Below are 15,461 nucleotides of genomic sequence, written 5' to 3'. Positions count from 1 at the left end.
CACTGCTTCAACGTTCACTTGCTGTTCTGAAGCAATAACTAAGGCTGTGAGTGTACTGGCCGGGGGCCTTCACAACACATCTCATTTGTGCAGTAGAGGCCACAGGCATCTGCTACCCGGTCTCCAACCCTAACAGCCCTCGGGAATGGTGAGCAGCATTCTGGTAACGATGCTGAAGCTTCCCAATACCTGCATTTAAGCAAAGGCGGGCCTGATTCTCATAACTCCTCCTCGGGGAACACTGAGCTCACGCTTCACCCTAACTGCTCTGGAAAGCAATGAACCCGGAGGGGCAGCCCTGAGCCAGCATCCTTCAGGAGAAACCTTGGCGAAACCTCCATGAAAAATGCGATGAGAAACACAGTCAGGGGGACCTCCCTGGTGGCACAGTGGTTAAGAATCTGCCTGCCGATGCAGGGGACACAGGTTCGAGCCCTGGTCCGGGAAGATCCCGCAGGCCACGGAGCAACTAAGCCCGTGTGCCACAACTACTGAAGCCCACGCGCCACAACTACTGAACCCCGTGTGCCGCAACTACTGAAGCCTGTGAGCCGCAACTACCGAGCCCACGCACCACAACTACTGAAGCCCGTGTGCCTACAGCCTGTGCTCCACAAAAAGAGAAGCCACCGCAACGAGAAGCCCGCGCACAGCAACCAAGAGTGGCCCCCCGCTCGCCGCAGCTAGAGAAAACCCACGCACAGCGACAAAGACCCAACGCAGCCAAAAATAAATAAAAAGAAAAAAAAAGGCAACACAGTCAGGCCTTGGCTGGGCTGGGCCAGGCAGCAGACCTCCACCAGCTCACAAGGGTCCCTGCTTTGCTCAACAGGCAGGAGGCTTCCTTTGACTTGACCCTCACATTTCCAGCTTCCTTTCAGAATTCGGGGACATGCACAGCAGGCCAGCGTACAGGGACGTGACCCTCTCCAAGGAGACAATCCTTAGATAGAGAGCCCTTCCTGCAGCACCAAGCAAGTGGAAAGTACCCTAGGACAGGGCTTCTCAGCCGCGGCACTAGTGACGTTTGGGGATGGATGACACCGTTCTTGGGACCGTCCTGTACACTGCAGGGTGACGTGCAGCATCCCTGGTGTCCACCCAAGAGATGAGAGGAGGACCTCCCTACCTGGGACAACCAAAAACATCTTCAGACGTTGCCAAGAGTCGCCCGGGGGTTAAAATCCCCCCTCAGTGAGAACCAGAGCCTTTGAAGGCTCCTCACTGGAGCCTAATCCTTGGAACGTTCTGGAGCAAAGTGTGAACTCTGACTCCTTTTGATGCATCCTGGTGGACGAGAAATGGTAGAACCAATCGTAACACAGAGAGCACGAGAAAAGAACTTGCAGATGTGCAAGCACAAGAGTTTAACCAACTCACTCAGATGGCCTTTGAGAAGATGAAAAAAAACTGTTTCTGTGTAATGTCAGGCCTCACACGAAAGGGGTCTTTACCATTTTCACTCAGCAGGGCTGTCATTTCCAGGGACTCAAGACGGTTGTGCGATAATTTCTCCAAGAGCAACAAGAACCGTAGCAGTACTAATAATGACAGGGGTTAAATCAATATGATTTTAACTAATAGCAGAGCTGGTACGAGGGAATTCCCTGGCGGTCCACGGGTTAGGACTCCGTGCTTCGACTGCAGGGGGATGGCTTCAATCCCTGGTCAGGGAATTGAGATCCTGCATGCCAGACGGCACAGCCAGGAAACAAAAAACAAAAAACAAGAAACACTGGTACCAGTGTGGCTCCCTTCACTTTCATGAACCCACTTAAAGGATTCCCTCTGTCACCTCCATCTTCCCGTTCCCTTCCTCGACCTTCTGTCGCTCCCAGTTGCAGAACAGTGCTCACGTCCAGTGTGTGAAATGGCTGTGGGCTCCCTCCTCTGCTGTCTTCTGGAGGGGGGAGCGGAGGGCAGGGACTAAAAGGCTGACCTGTTGAGAGGAGGTCAGAGTGTAAACCAGCTAGCAGTCCCATGCGCTCACTTCTCTTCCTGGCCACACGGGGATCCTAACCCGCCGGATCCGGAACCCCCAAACGCAGAGGGCATCCCGAGCTGCGTAAAGGAAAATGACAACCGGCTCTTAGCGACTCACGGCCCCGTCCTTTCCTCCCTCAGCCTTGCAAGAATAAACAGGGCGTGCTTTCCAGTCCCTTCTCGGCTCACGTATGGGATCTGAAAAGTCAATCTAATTATTCTGGTTCCGATTTCCAGTTCTATCGGTAAGCATCGACCCAAGATACGTCAAGGCCAGTCCCTAGAAGCCGTAAAATCGGAATCCTAGAAGCTGTGCCTTCGCTACTCCACAGGCAGGTGTCCTAAAGCCCCTTTCACACCCAATTTAAGACTGGCGCTTGCGACGATGCCTGGACGGGCTTCCCAACGCATCGACCGTGGAGATACAGTCCGCAAAGTTCAGCTCTGTTACAGCTTCTTGCATCACGTTGCTGCGGAGATGGATTCCGTTATAACAAGACGCCTCAATTCTCTGCTGAAAAGGAATTTATCTGACACTGCCCTCCCCCTCTCTGTGGTTTTATTTTCCATGCTTGGCACACAGAGTAATTCATACATTCACAAATACTTAGGGGAAAATGAATAAATAAATAAACTGCCTGGAACTGTAACAACACGCCTGCTAGTCTCTGCTTTAAGGAATTTTACATTACATAGGATCCAAAATCCCCCTGGGGTTTCACGTTTGCCAGAGAGCTGATTTTTGTGAATGACTTCAACTTAACTCCTAGGATAACTGTCTTATTAAATTGCTGACACATCTGTCCCACTTAAATCTATGGTTTCTGCAAACGGGATAAAAATGACTTCCACAGAATAGAAGCATCATGGTTTCCTTTCTTTTTTCTCTTATTACCAATGTTATCTGTTTGGCAAGCTGTTCGAGCTTCCTTAGGATGACAGAGGTCGCAACACTTTGCAGTATCCTTAAAAGAAACGGCCAATTCAGTTCCACGATGCCAGGAACGGCCTCGCTGCCAAAGCTGCCCCTGCATCCTGCCGCGGCGACCCGTTTGTGCTCGAGCACAGGACGTCGCTTGTCTGACTGCAGCATCTCGTTCCACTCTGCACCGCCGACAGAGCCCTTTTCGGCCCTGTATTGCCCAGGGCTCCTTTCCACTTCCTCCAGCTTGGCGTGATGCAGGGCTCAGCCTCGACCCTCAAACGTGTACGCGTCACTCATGACGCCCCGTCCTTCTTGGGACCAGGGCCAGCTCCCACGACTGCAGTTTGCTTTGTGGGGGAGGGCTGGGGGTGCTGGGAGGTGGGGGGACCGCCTCCAGCTGGGGTGCGTGCCGGGGCCGTTTACTATACCCAGGAAACATTCTTTTTTTTTTTTTTGGCGGTACGTGGGCCTCCCACTGCTGCGGCCTCTCCCGTTGCGGAGCACAGGCTCCGGACGCACAGGCTCAGCGGCCATGGCTCACGGGCCCAGGCGCTCCGCGGCATGTGGGATCTTCCCGAACCGGGGCACGAACCCGTGTCCCCTGCATCTGCAGGCGGACTCCCAACCACTGCGCCACCAGGGAAGCCCCCCCAGGAAACATTGTTAAGAATTCACTCACGGCCCTTAACGAGAGGTGTATGCTCCTCTGCGGTTACCCAGCGGATACGGGCTCGATATTGCCAAGACCGGTTGGCAAAAAAGGACCTTCCCAAATGCTTTCTGAGTATCTTGGAGGGGTAAGTCACCAAACCCGAAGTGACGAGGACACATTCAGGCCCCGTGGCCGTCTCCCGTCACGCTGGTGACCAGGGAGGGGCAGGGGTCCCGTAATTCAACTTGAGAGAATGCAGCGCAGAGCAGGGAGGACTTTGTGGCTTCTGCCACTTAAAAGGACACTCGCACACTGACCCCCGACAAACGCCAGCTTCCTAGCCGTACACTTAGCGGACCAGCACATGGGAGGCGCGCGCCCCACTCATCCCGCCCGCCTTGGTCTCACCGGGCTGCACACCTGCCCAGCTTCGTCCCCGTGAGCAAGCTCCAGCTCGCCGTTTACACGATGGGGCCGCAGCCGTCCGCACCACGTGGAGGGACCCGGCCAGCCTCGTGAATCTGCAGCAGGGCTTCTCCCCCAAGGCCCTGGTAACATCTGGGACCGAATCACTCTGTGCGGGGGGCCGTGCTGTGCACCACAGGGTGCAGAGCAGCATCCCTGCCTCCACCCACTAGACGCCAGGAGCGCCCCTGCCCCCGGCTGTGACAACCCCAAAGTGCCTCCCCACACTGCCAGATATCTGGGGAGGGGGAGGGGCAGCAAACGCAAAGTCACCTCCTTAGAGAACCACTGTTCTCAAGGGGTCAGGTATCCCCCCCGCCCCAGATAAAGGCCCAGGTCGGTCTGGCTCTTCTAAAGACGGATCTTGTCTCCTGCCACCACTGTGGGCCTCACTGAACTCACCCTTCCTATAAGGCTCCTGATCTACCCGTTCTGTCCACGAAGGGTAACCCCTGGCCACATGGGGCTCTTTAATCTTAAATGAATTGAAATGAAATAAATCTAAAATCCAGTTTCTCAGGACACTGGCCACATTTCAAATGCTCCAGATGCACACGGGGCCAGTGGCCGCTCCACCGGATGGCATGGGTGTGGAACGACCCCACCTTCATCGGAAGTTCTATGGGGGGCGGCTGCCCTAGGCCATCCAACGGCGTTCCTTACAGTTCTAACGCGGCCCATGCTTCTCGAAGACCTCTTCCCTCAGGAAGAGAATGACCGGGAGGCAAATTACCACCAGGCACGATGGACGATCTAGGCTTGGAAAAATAAGAATGACTCATTTTAAAAAATGTGGTGCTGCTTAAAGATTTAAAGAATGGGAATTTCTACAAAATGACCACTGGACCCTTGGACAAGTTGGTAATTTTAAGAACTGTATTTTTAAAAACAGGAAGTCGAGAGAGAAGACATTTATTCCAACTTTACATGCAATAAATGAAGAATGTACGCACCTGGAAACTATTTAGATTGGCCTAACAATATCGTCTGGGTTAAAGGAAAGTGGTTGAACCTACCTCATCCAAACGAGCTACGGGGACCCACTTAGACGAACTGCGGCATCTCATCACGTTACCCAACCTTTCCTGAGGAGCCTGCTCCCAGTTTTGCGCTGCTGGAGTCATCCAGGTCCATCTACAAACCTGTTTCAATACTGCACCGCCTTCAGCAGGCCTGGTATCTGCCCAAATGCGGAGCACACGGCGTCCGAGTGATTCCCGGGTGCGGCGCGCTCGTCACGGGCCCCGGTTTACCCAGCACACGGCGTCCGAGTGATTCCCGGGTGCGGCGCGCTCGTCACGGGCCCCGGTTTACCCAGCACACGGCGTCCGAGTGATTCCCGGGTGCGGCGCGCTCGTCACGGGCCCCGGTTTACCCAGCACACGGCGTCCGAGTGATTCCCGGGTGCGGCGCGCTCGTCACGGGCCCCGGTTTACCCAGCACACGGCGTCCGAGTGATTCCCGGGTGCGGCGCGCTCGTCACGGGCCCCGGTTTACCCAGCACACGGCGTCCGAGTGATTCCCGGGTACGGCGCGCTCGTCACGGGCCCCGGTTTACCCAGCACACGGCGTCCGAGTGATTCCCGGGTACGGCGCGCTCATCACGGGACCCGGTTTACCCCAACCCAGGGAAGGACACAACACCTTCTAAACTTCAAAGAGCCCTGTTGTGCTATACAGTGATTCCTGGGTACGGCGCGCTCATCACGGGCCCCGGTTTACCCAGCACACGGCGTCCGAGTGATTCCCGGGTGCGGCGCGCTCATCACGGGCCCCGGTTTACCCCAACCCAGGGAAGGACACAACACCTTCTAAACTGCAAAGAGCCCTGTTGCGCTATACTTTGGGGGACGGGGCAGGTGCTAAAAGACAAACACACATTTACAAGGATACTTATCTTAAAAATCCTCAACTTGGAAAACTGTACATTTTCATCTTACAAACCTCCCTTTATTACCGGGTTGGCCAAAAGGTTTGCTCGGGGTTTTCCGTAACCTCTTATGGAACATCTAACTCTTTCTGGCCAATCCAATATTTTGAGAGCGAATGGTTCACTGGGTCATTTTGATCTTACTTTTACACACAACCATACAAAACCCTGTACTGGAATGTTCACAGTAGCATGATTCCCGTGGCCAAACTGTGGAAACAACCCATGTCCATCAACGGATGGATGGACGGACAAAACAGCGTCTAGCCCCACAATGAAATCGTGTTGTTTGGCTGTAAAAAGGAACGAAGCCCTGACGCAGGCTGCGGCACGCACGAAATCTTGAACACAGTATGCAGAGCGAAAGCAACAAGTCACCAAAGGCCATGCATCGTATGACTCCATTTATACGACAAGTCCAGAACAGGCAAATCCACGGGGACAGAAAGCAGATCTGCAGTTGCCAGGGGCTGGGGAGAGCGAGGAAGAAACGGGGAGTGACTGCTAAGGGGTATGGGGCTTCTTTTGGGGGTACTGAAATTACTCTGAAATTAGATTGTGGTGACGGCTGTACAGCTCTGTGAATACTCTAAACACGATCGAATCATACACTTTAAGGGGGTGAATTTGATGGACATGAATTATGCCTCAATAAAGCTGCTGAAAAACGTGGCTTTGGCTGAAGTGTCTGCAAGCCATCCAGCCTGGGCGACGAATCGCAAATGCACTCACACAGCTCATTCCTTCTCTGAGACAGTGGAGGCAGCCAGCAAGCAGAGGATGTTTCCACTCTAGGGAAGTGTGTGTGTGTGTGTGTGTGTGTGTGTGTGTGTGTGTGTGTGTGTGGCAGGGGCACTCACTTTTGATAATCACTTCTGCAGTATCAACAGAAGGGAACATTTTCACAATCGTTTCTGCACTTCCTCCAAGGAACAATCTTTCTTGCTGAGGGACATGGACACACGGGGGCAGGAAGTCTGTCCCAGCCATGACTCTGGGATTCCAAAAGCGATTCCAAAATGCAGTAATTCAGCTGCCATTCCCAAAATCCCTGCACGGCCCGGTACACCCCACTCCGTGCGTCCTGCAGGCGCTGCAGTCCTGTGACACCGGGAGGGGCGCCCGCTCGCCAAGCCTCGCGTGCACCCTACCTGGCTGACACAGAGCCTGTGGTGCGGACACTCCTCAACCTCCAGACACTAAATGGACGCGAAAACTTGCTTTAGCCACTGGGCCCCCGAAGCCTCCCGGGGGTGCGGAGCAGCTCTGCCCATGCCCGGGCTACTACACGAAGGAGGCATCTCGCTCTTCTCTCAAAGGGAGCCCACGGCTGCAGCATCACAGCATCAGGAGCAAACCAGAGAAGACACAGCACAAGAAACAGATCCCTGACAGGGTGATGTATTTTGTGGCAAATCAGGTCACGCCAGCCCTTGCTAGCCACAGTCCAGAATTTCTTTATTCACAGTTCAAGAACTCACCGCAGCTGCAGAGTTTACAGGTTTTGAGAGCCATAAATCCACCTGCTCCCTGCTTATCTGAATTTCATACAAGATTAATATTCTACCTACGTCCGCTGACAAACAGCTACAGAACGCAAAGTGACAATATTCTATGTCAGTAAACGCTGTGACAAGGCTCAGCTGAAAACACACTGGGAGCTTAGATTTGGCGTTTTAGAGGAACATACGTTGTGTAAACCAAACACTATGTCGTCACACAGAAAAACGTCTTCAAAGTGGATGGAGGTCTTCCCTGGTGGCGCAGTGGTTAAGAATCCACCTGCCGAGGCAGGGGACACGGGTTCAAGCCCCGGTCCGGGAAGGTCCCACGTGCATCCCACAGGCAGAGCAACTAAGCCCGTGCGCCACAACTACTGAGCCCAAGAGCCACAACTAGTGAAGCCCGCGCTCCGCAACAAGAGGAGCCACCACAATGAGAAACCCGTGCACTGCAACAAAGAGTTGCCCCTGCTCTCCACAACTAGAGAAAGCCTGTGTGCAGCAACGAAGACCCAACGCAGCCAAAAATAAATAAATTAAATAAATACATTAAAAAAAAAAAACTTAGGGCTCCCCTGGCGGTACAGTAGTTGAGAGTCCACCTGCCGATGCACGGGACGCGGGTTCGTGCCCTGGTCTGGGAAGATCCCACATGCCGTGGAGCGGCTGGGCCCGTGAGCCGTGGCCGCTGAGCCTGTGCGTCCGGAGCCTGTGCTCCACAACGGGAGAGGCTGCAACAGTGAGAGGCCCGTGTACCACAAAAAAAAAAAAAAGAGAGCACGGTGGGACGTGGGCTGGCACAGGGTACCATTCTGAACACTTCTGCTACCCATCAAAATACTTCTATTGCTCTCTCCTGTGGAAGGGAACGAGGCAGGTGGGATGAACATATAAGCTCATCTCAGAAGGCAGTTCCTACATCAGCAGAGAAATGTGTTAAGGGCACTTGAGGAAGAGTACAAGGAAGATTCTGGAGTGTTCCGTGTGCGTACCTCATCATTTCCCCACACACCGCCTGGAACACTTTCTATGTCTAAACAGTGGTCACAAGTCAGACATAAAGGGACCCGACTTTAAAATAGTTCTTTGTAAACCATTCAACTATCCATCGATGGGGGAAGGGATAAACAAACTATGGTGCACACACACAGTGGAACATTATTCAGACACAAAAAGGGAAACGGTTCTGACACATGCTACACCATCGCTGAACTGTGAAGACACTTCACTGGGTGAAATTAACCAGGTACGAAAGGACGAATCTTATATGATTCCACTTGTATGAGGTCCTTAGAGGAGTCAAATTCAGAGACATAAAGAAGAACAGTGGGTGCCACGGGCTGGGAGAGGGGAATAGAGAGTTGTTTAGTGAGTGCAGAGTGTTAGTTTGGGAAGGTGAAAAAAGCTCTGCGCGCGGGTGGCTGCACAACAACGGGGACATACTTGACGACACCGAATTGTACATTTAAAAATGGTTAAGATGGGAAACAAAACTGTCACCTACTGGGGAAAAAATGGTTAGGATGGCAAATTATATGTTACGCGCATTATCACTATAAAAAATAATCCCTTGTCAATGTGACTTAAATAGCTATTAAGTAAAGGCATGAACTTTCAGTTACAGTCTTGTGGAGGACTATTTTCATGTCGGGGGTTCCCTTAAAAATTTGCTAATTGTGCACAGAGGAATCTTATAAAAGTAGGAACTTGGGGACTTCCCTGGTGGTCCAGAGGTTAAGACTCCAAGCTTCCAGTGCAGGGAGCGCAGGTTGGATCCCTGGTCGGGGAACTAAGATCCCGCATGCCTCGGGGTACAGCCAATCAATCACTCAATCAATAAGTAGGAACTTGGAGGATCCCACAGTTTTTTTTTCTGATGGCCGTGCAGCATGCCTTGTGGGATCTTTGTTCCCCAACCGGGGATCGAACCTGGGTCCTGGGCAGTGAAAGCGCCGTGTCCTAACCACTGGACCACCAGGAACTTCCCCGCAATTACTCTAAGTAATAAGATCTAGAATTATTACTGACCATAAAAAAATTATGCAAACTTTCTAACAGACTATAAATTAAATGAAGTTGAAGTGAACTGACGCCTATGAATTGACACATACCATCACATTGTCAAAAATGTATTTCTTCCTGCAAAGGAAAACAGAATTTAGGACCAGAAATCCAAGCATGTTCTTTTCTAAAAGTATAGTCATACTGCGTATTCGTGACATCGTAGGAGGATCAAAAGCTCCTGACCACGGTGCTTCAGAGTAAATGCCGACAGCCACCAAACTACTGTGAAAGAAGACAGAGGGCGATATTCAACACGTTCCAAGTTTGGGGCCAACTCCCAAAGCAGCCAAGCTCATACTACTGACATCTGGGGCCAGATACTCCTGTGGTGTGTGACGGGGTGCGGGAGACTGTCCTGTCCATTGTGGGATGTTTGGCAGCATCCCTTGACACCAGTATCACACACCCCCCCAATCAAGTCAATCAAATGTGACCATCAAATATGTCTCTAGACTTTGCCAAGTGTCCCCTGGGGGTAAAAACCGGCCCGCACTTGAGAGCCACTGTCCTACACCAAGAAAGAGATCTCTGGGAACCACCCATGTTTACAAGGAAAACCAAAAGGAAACACTAAGAAAAACAACATACTTTGATTTGGTACAAGAGCCAGAAGTAGCAACAGATGTCAGAAACGTCTCATCGTTTTCGGGCCAGTTTACAACCAGAACCGACAGCCAATTTCAAGAGCTTATTCTTGAATTTAATTAATCAGAACGTAATGTCTCTTTGCATCAGATTCCATCGTGCAGAAGCTCACCAGACTTTCAATCCCTCAGCTGGGACATGGCTGCTCGCGACAGCCCTCGCCCAGCCTGTGTGGGTTCGAGAGGAAAAGAGTAGCTTCTCCGGGGAAAGCAGTTTTCCTGATAACCTGGAGGGAGGCAGTGTCTGTGGGGCTCTACCTGTGTGTTCTGGGCATTCAAGAAGACAAACGTTGTTTGAAAGAAAAGTACGCTGAATAAATCTGAACCGAGGATCGGAAGGGAGGAAGGAAGGGCTGAATCACGCTATCAAACAGCACCTCATCAGGCACTTTTCATCAGCTGGAGACCACAGAAAATGCAATCGTTCTACCACATGGAATGCACGTCTTTAAATCAGCGGGCTATGGTTCCGAGGGCACCCGGGACGCTTTGTGGCTTTCGGTAAGACAAATGAGCAACACCCCACTCTAGCCCATGGCACCCCAGGCCTGCTGAACAAACCCCACCCCTCCCCGGGCTGCCACCTGCACCAACTTAGTATGGAAACCCCTGCAACCGGTTTGGTGTTTAACACAACAGTCCACCCAGATGAGATCCACAAAAGACACTGTTTTGTCCTTGTTACTGTGTCCAGTTCTAATTACTTCTAACAGGAAACTCTCTGGGCTCCAGGGAACCACTTCTCTCAGAGTCAGGGCTCCTTTTAATGACAGCTACTGGGCTCATTTGAGCCCTTCTTGGATTTTATGAATAGAAAGGAATTGGTGAGAACTGGCCACCCATTCCAGTTACTAGGAACCCCCTACCAAAAAAAAGAAAAAAAAAAAGAACAGCAGAGAAAAATGAGAAAGCAGAAGGCAGGTGCTTAGAATAAGCAACACGCATGTGCGCACACGTGCACACACGCACACACACATGCATGCACACGCACACGCACACGCACACACAGAACGCAGCTCCAGAGCAAACACTGTGTACACCGGGGTTCTCCATCACTTCCAGACTGTGAATACGGCAGGGGAAGTGGGGAAAGGGCAGGAGGAAGAACAGGAATGTGCACGGACTCCACGTGCTCAAGACAATGTTGCACACGTTGTACCGAAACACTACGAAGCAGGGATTAACCTCCTCGTTGTACAGAAAAGAAGACGAGGCTCAGAGGATCGAAGCAGCTTCCCAGAAGGGCCAGAGGCGCGGGTGGCGGAAGCAGGAGGGCTCTCCTCCTCTCCTCCCTCTGTCCTTGCACTACAACGACAGTGACAAAGGGCAGAACAGAGGACACTACTCAGCCTCTCACTGCCTGGATGACCGATTCAGGTGGCAGCGAGCAGCCCCTCTGAAGGCAGCTCCCGCAGACGCGCACGGGCAGCGGCTCTGGGCGCGCAGCCAGGTGGCTCTCGGCAGCACGAACGTGGGTGCATGCCCCGCGGACGGTGGCTTTGCCTCCCATCACCCCGAGAGCTGACAACGCCTGCAGGGCTTCCCCAGGTTCCCAGGTGCCTGACCCTCCACGCCGACCGCACACAGAGGCCTCCAAAGGGGGAAGCAGCTCAGCGGGACAGCGGGCTTAGCTCCCTCCGAGGTGGGTCTCTTTCTGTCCACGAAAGGAATCCATCCCCAGCGGCGGCTCAGATCCCAGCCCTGACGCTGGCGCTCTTCTCTTTGGTGGGGGACGCGGGGTGGCTTGCCCTCCGCGTCAGCCGGGCCAGGACTCTCTCCTGAGCAGCGTCCTGAGGGTGGCGAAGCCCAATGCCATCGCTGCCTCTTCTGAGCTCGGCAGCTCCAGCACTGCCCACGTGACCCGGGGAGACCCAGGGCTGCTCTGTGCCGTAGCTTCCTTCTCTGGACAACAGAGGCGACAGGGGCACCGACCTCGCCGGACGGCGTGAGGAATAAACGGGGCCGGAAACCAGCATCTGGCGCACACCGAAACCTGTGCCTGGGTGTTCACGGCAGCTCTGTGTGTCGCAGCCTCAGACTAGGGAGATCCCAAACGCCCTTCAACGCATGAGTGGATAAATACACGCTGGTGTATCCAGACTGTGGAATACGAGGCAGGCGCTGGCAGTAATACACAACATCCGGGATGGATCTGAAGTGCTGGAGGCTAAGCCGCTAAAGGCAGTCTCAAAAGGCCACACGTTGCATGAGTCCATTTCTGGAACATTCTTGAAAGGATGAAATGACAGAGACGGAGAAGCCAGTTGCCGCCAGGAGCTGGAGAGGGTGACCATACAGACGGGGCATACGGAGCCTTCCCCGTGCTGACGGAAGAGTTCTGCATCAGATTACAATGGGGGTTGCTCGAACCTACACGTGATCATATTCCATACACTGTCCACATGCACACACACACGCATGCACACACATAAGAACTGCTAAAATCCAGATAAGGTCTGCATTTGTGTCAACAGTGCCGATGTCCAATTTCCTGCTCTTGGTAAGCAGTACCTTCACGTAAGATGTTATCAGCCGGGGAAGGCGGAGGAGGGTGCCCTAGACTTCACTGTACTATTTCTGCAGCCTCTTTTTGAGTCTAACATTACTTCAAAATAGAAGCCTTCAAAAATAACGGTGTGTGATCGATGAACAGATAAACAAAATGTGGTGTATTCATACAATGGAATGTGACTTGGCAAACAAAAGGAATGCTACAAAGAAACCTGAAAACATTATGCTACGTAAAAAAGAAACCAGTCACCAAGCACACGTTACGTGACTTACTGCATTTACGTGAAACGTCCAGAATGAGCAGATCCCCAGACACTGACCGTAGACCGGTGGTGATCAGGGGCTGGGGGAGGTGGGAATGGGGAGTGACTCCTAACGTGTATGAGATTCTTTGGGGAGGGATGAAATGTTTTAAAATCAACTGTGACGGTTGCACAACTCTGTGAATACCCTGAAAACCACTGAATTGTATGTGCACTCCAGATGGGTGAATCGTCAGCTGTGCGAATTATGACTCAATAAAGTTGTTAACCGAACTATGGCAACGTCTGGCACACAGTGAGGTGCTATGGAAGTATTTTGCCACGATACACTCATCCTTCTTCACCCGTGGGGGCTGGTTCTAAAGGTCACCTTTGGCGCACAAACATGGCAGCTCTAACGCTAAGAGAATCCGAATCAGTGTCCTTTAGGCACTGTGCAGACAGGGTCAAGTTCAGAGACCTTGCCTCCTCCTTATACCTTTTCTGCCCCTCCCCCCAGTCCCCTGCATTCCACCAGGCTGGCTTATCCACTTTTCCCTAAAAAAAGAAAAAGCTTTCTTATTCCTGAGTCCTCACCTGTGCCCAGAGTCCCCGTCTAGAACACATTTCCTCAGTATGTACTGAAATCCCACGCAGCACCGAACCCAATCCGAGTGTCCCTTTGAAGACACAGGTCCAGCCTTCCTCAGCTGCTCTAGCACAGGCTAACAGACCCTTCCTCGGAGTTCCCAGAGCAGGAGATGTCAGCACCACCCATGGCACACCCCATGCCCACCACGGCTTTCCAGCACCTGTAATCCCTTACCCCAAAACACAAGACACATCTCACACAGCCTGGTATACTCCACAGTGCTCCAGAAGCAACAGATTCAAAGGATGGTCATCCCAGAAACAGGAGACTTTCATAAAAGGTGGTCTGAAAAGGCTGCTCTTGATGTGGGTGAGAATCGGGCCTCGCTGTAAACTGGGTGAAATACAGCAGCCAAGATGGCAACCCCAGAACCCAGACGGCCCTGCTCTCGGTGAGTCTGGGTTCTCTGTACCCCTCACAACAGTCCACGTGGGGCTCAGACAGCAGGAAAACGCCTCCCCAGGGGCCTACAGCACAGGCCACGTTGCCTCACAGTGGTGCCAAACGAGGTTTCTATGGAAAATTCTGGTTGGTCCACAAGCAGTGGATGCCTGTCATTTTCCAAACACATTCTGAGAGGCACATGCAAGACAAAGGGAGCCTGTGAAAGGCGAAAGAGAGTCAAAAAACTCTGTTTATTGTAAATCAGCCATCTTTGGAAAAATACGTACCTGAAATGCACATGGGAAAACACAGCCGCGACGACGCCTCCCTCGAAAGCACACGCACTTTAACAACCATCTCCCTTTCTCTCTCCTAAAATCTCTGACTTCCAGGAGCTAAATAAAATAGGAGCTTGCTGCGAAGTGCCGACGCAGACAGAAAGCATGTTCTGGTCACCAAATCTCCTCTTACAAGAAATCCTGGGAAATCCCTGTTTCCGGTACGCACAGCCATACAGTAATAGTTAATTTTTAAGCCCAGAAAACGTGGAGCGGCTGACAGGATATTCATTACGGAATAAGAAAGAATCCATGTTACAATTCCACTTACTCAGAGCCAAACGTAGGCAAACCCCTTCTCCCTTCGAGGGTGTATTTTTTAGGCCTGTTTTCTGTCTTCAGTTACCTGTCAATGAAAAAAATACCCAAAGTCAGGCAAAACATATCAACGAAGACATCTCGAATACATTCTCGACCGTTCCCGAAGCAGGCAGACTTCTGAAAGAGGAGGTCTGAGGAAGCTGAAATAATAACAGCGTCAGATGGTAGACAACCACCGTAGGTGAACTGCAGGCTTACGTCTCTATGTAAAGCACATGATGTGACTGTCCACACACACAAATCTGTTCAAACATCTCACTATCTGAGAACCGACTGTGATCACATCAGCAGGGAGTTCCAGTAACTGAAACATCTACCCCATCTCTCAGTTTTCTCTAGCATCCTAAAACACGCTAAGTGACAACACAGGTATTTCTAGATTCAACGCAACTCAGCACGTGCTTACTGAGAACGACACGCCCGGTCCTGTGGAAAGCGGAAGCGCTGCTCAGGGCTGCCCCGGTTTCCGGGACACCTGAGGTCTGCCGTCATGTGACACTTACCCGGCTGGACAACGAAAAGGGGGGATAGGGGGAATCTCAGTGAGGGGAGATCAGTGACAGTAAACTCGTCAGAAAACTCACAACGAGACCGTTTAACAGGAGAGAAGTGATGACGCTCAAACTGGTCGTGGGAGACAAGTGACCAGCAGACAAGGAGCTGAGTTTACACTGGGGCCTGGGATGGAGCTCTATGAGGAGGGAGCCCTTGAATGGGAGCGACAGTGGCCAGCAAGTGCAAATGTCCCGTGGCGAGATCGACCTTGGCGACTGGGAGCCAGGGAGGAAGGCCAGTGCACTGGGCAGCAGAAGTGAGTGATCGCAGGTCCTGGATCACAGAGGACTCTG

The 15,461-nt window shown here is 52.2% G+C and overlaps 1 protein-coding gene across 8 annotated transcripts in view; it reads right to left on the bottom strand.

The window, feature by feature from the left end:
* Positions 1-15,461, bottom strand: part of LOC137217792 (F-box-like/WD repeat-containing protein TBL1X) — a 230,092-nt gene that overhangs the window by 128,247 nt on the left and 86,384 nt on the right. For all 8 annotated transcript variants that reach the window (XM_067724736.1, XM_067724733.1, XM_067724737.1 and 5 more), the window contains one exon: positions 14,564-14,638. The gene's annotated coding sequence lies outside the window, so the exon portion shown is untranslated. The remainder of the gene's footprint in view (positions 1-14,563; positions 14,639-15,461) is intronic.

This window comes from Pseudorca crassidens, chromosome Y (assembly GCF_039906515.1).
Source record: "Pseudorca crassidens isolate mPseCra1 chromosome Y, mPseCra1.hap1, whole genome shotgun sequence".
Taxonomy (NCBI): Eukaryota; Metazoa; Chordata; class Mammalia; order Artiodactyla; family Delphinidae; genus Pseudorca; species Pseudorca crassidens.
Note: the sequence above shows the minus strand (reverse complement) of the source record. Positions and strands in the feature narration are given on the sequence as shown.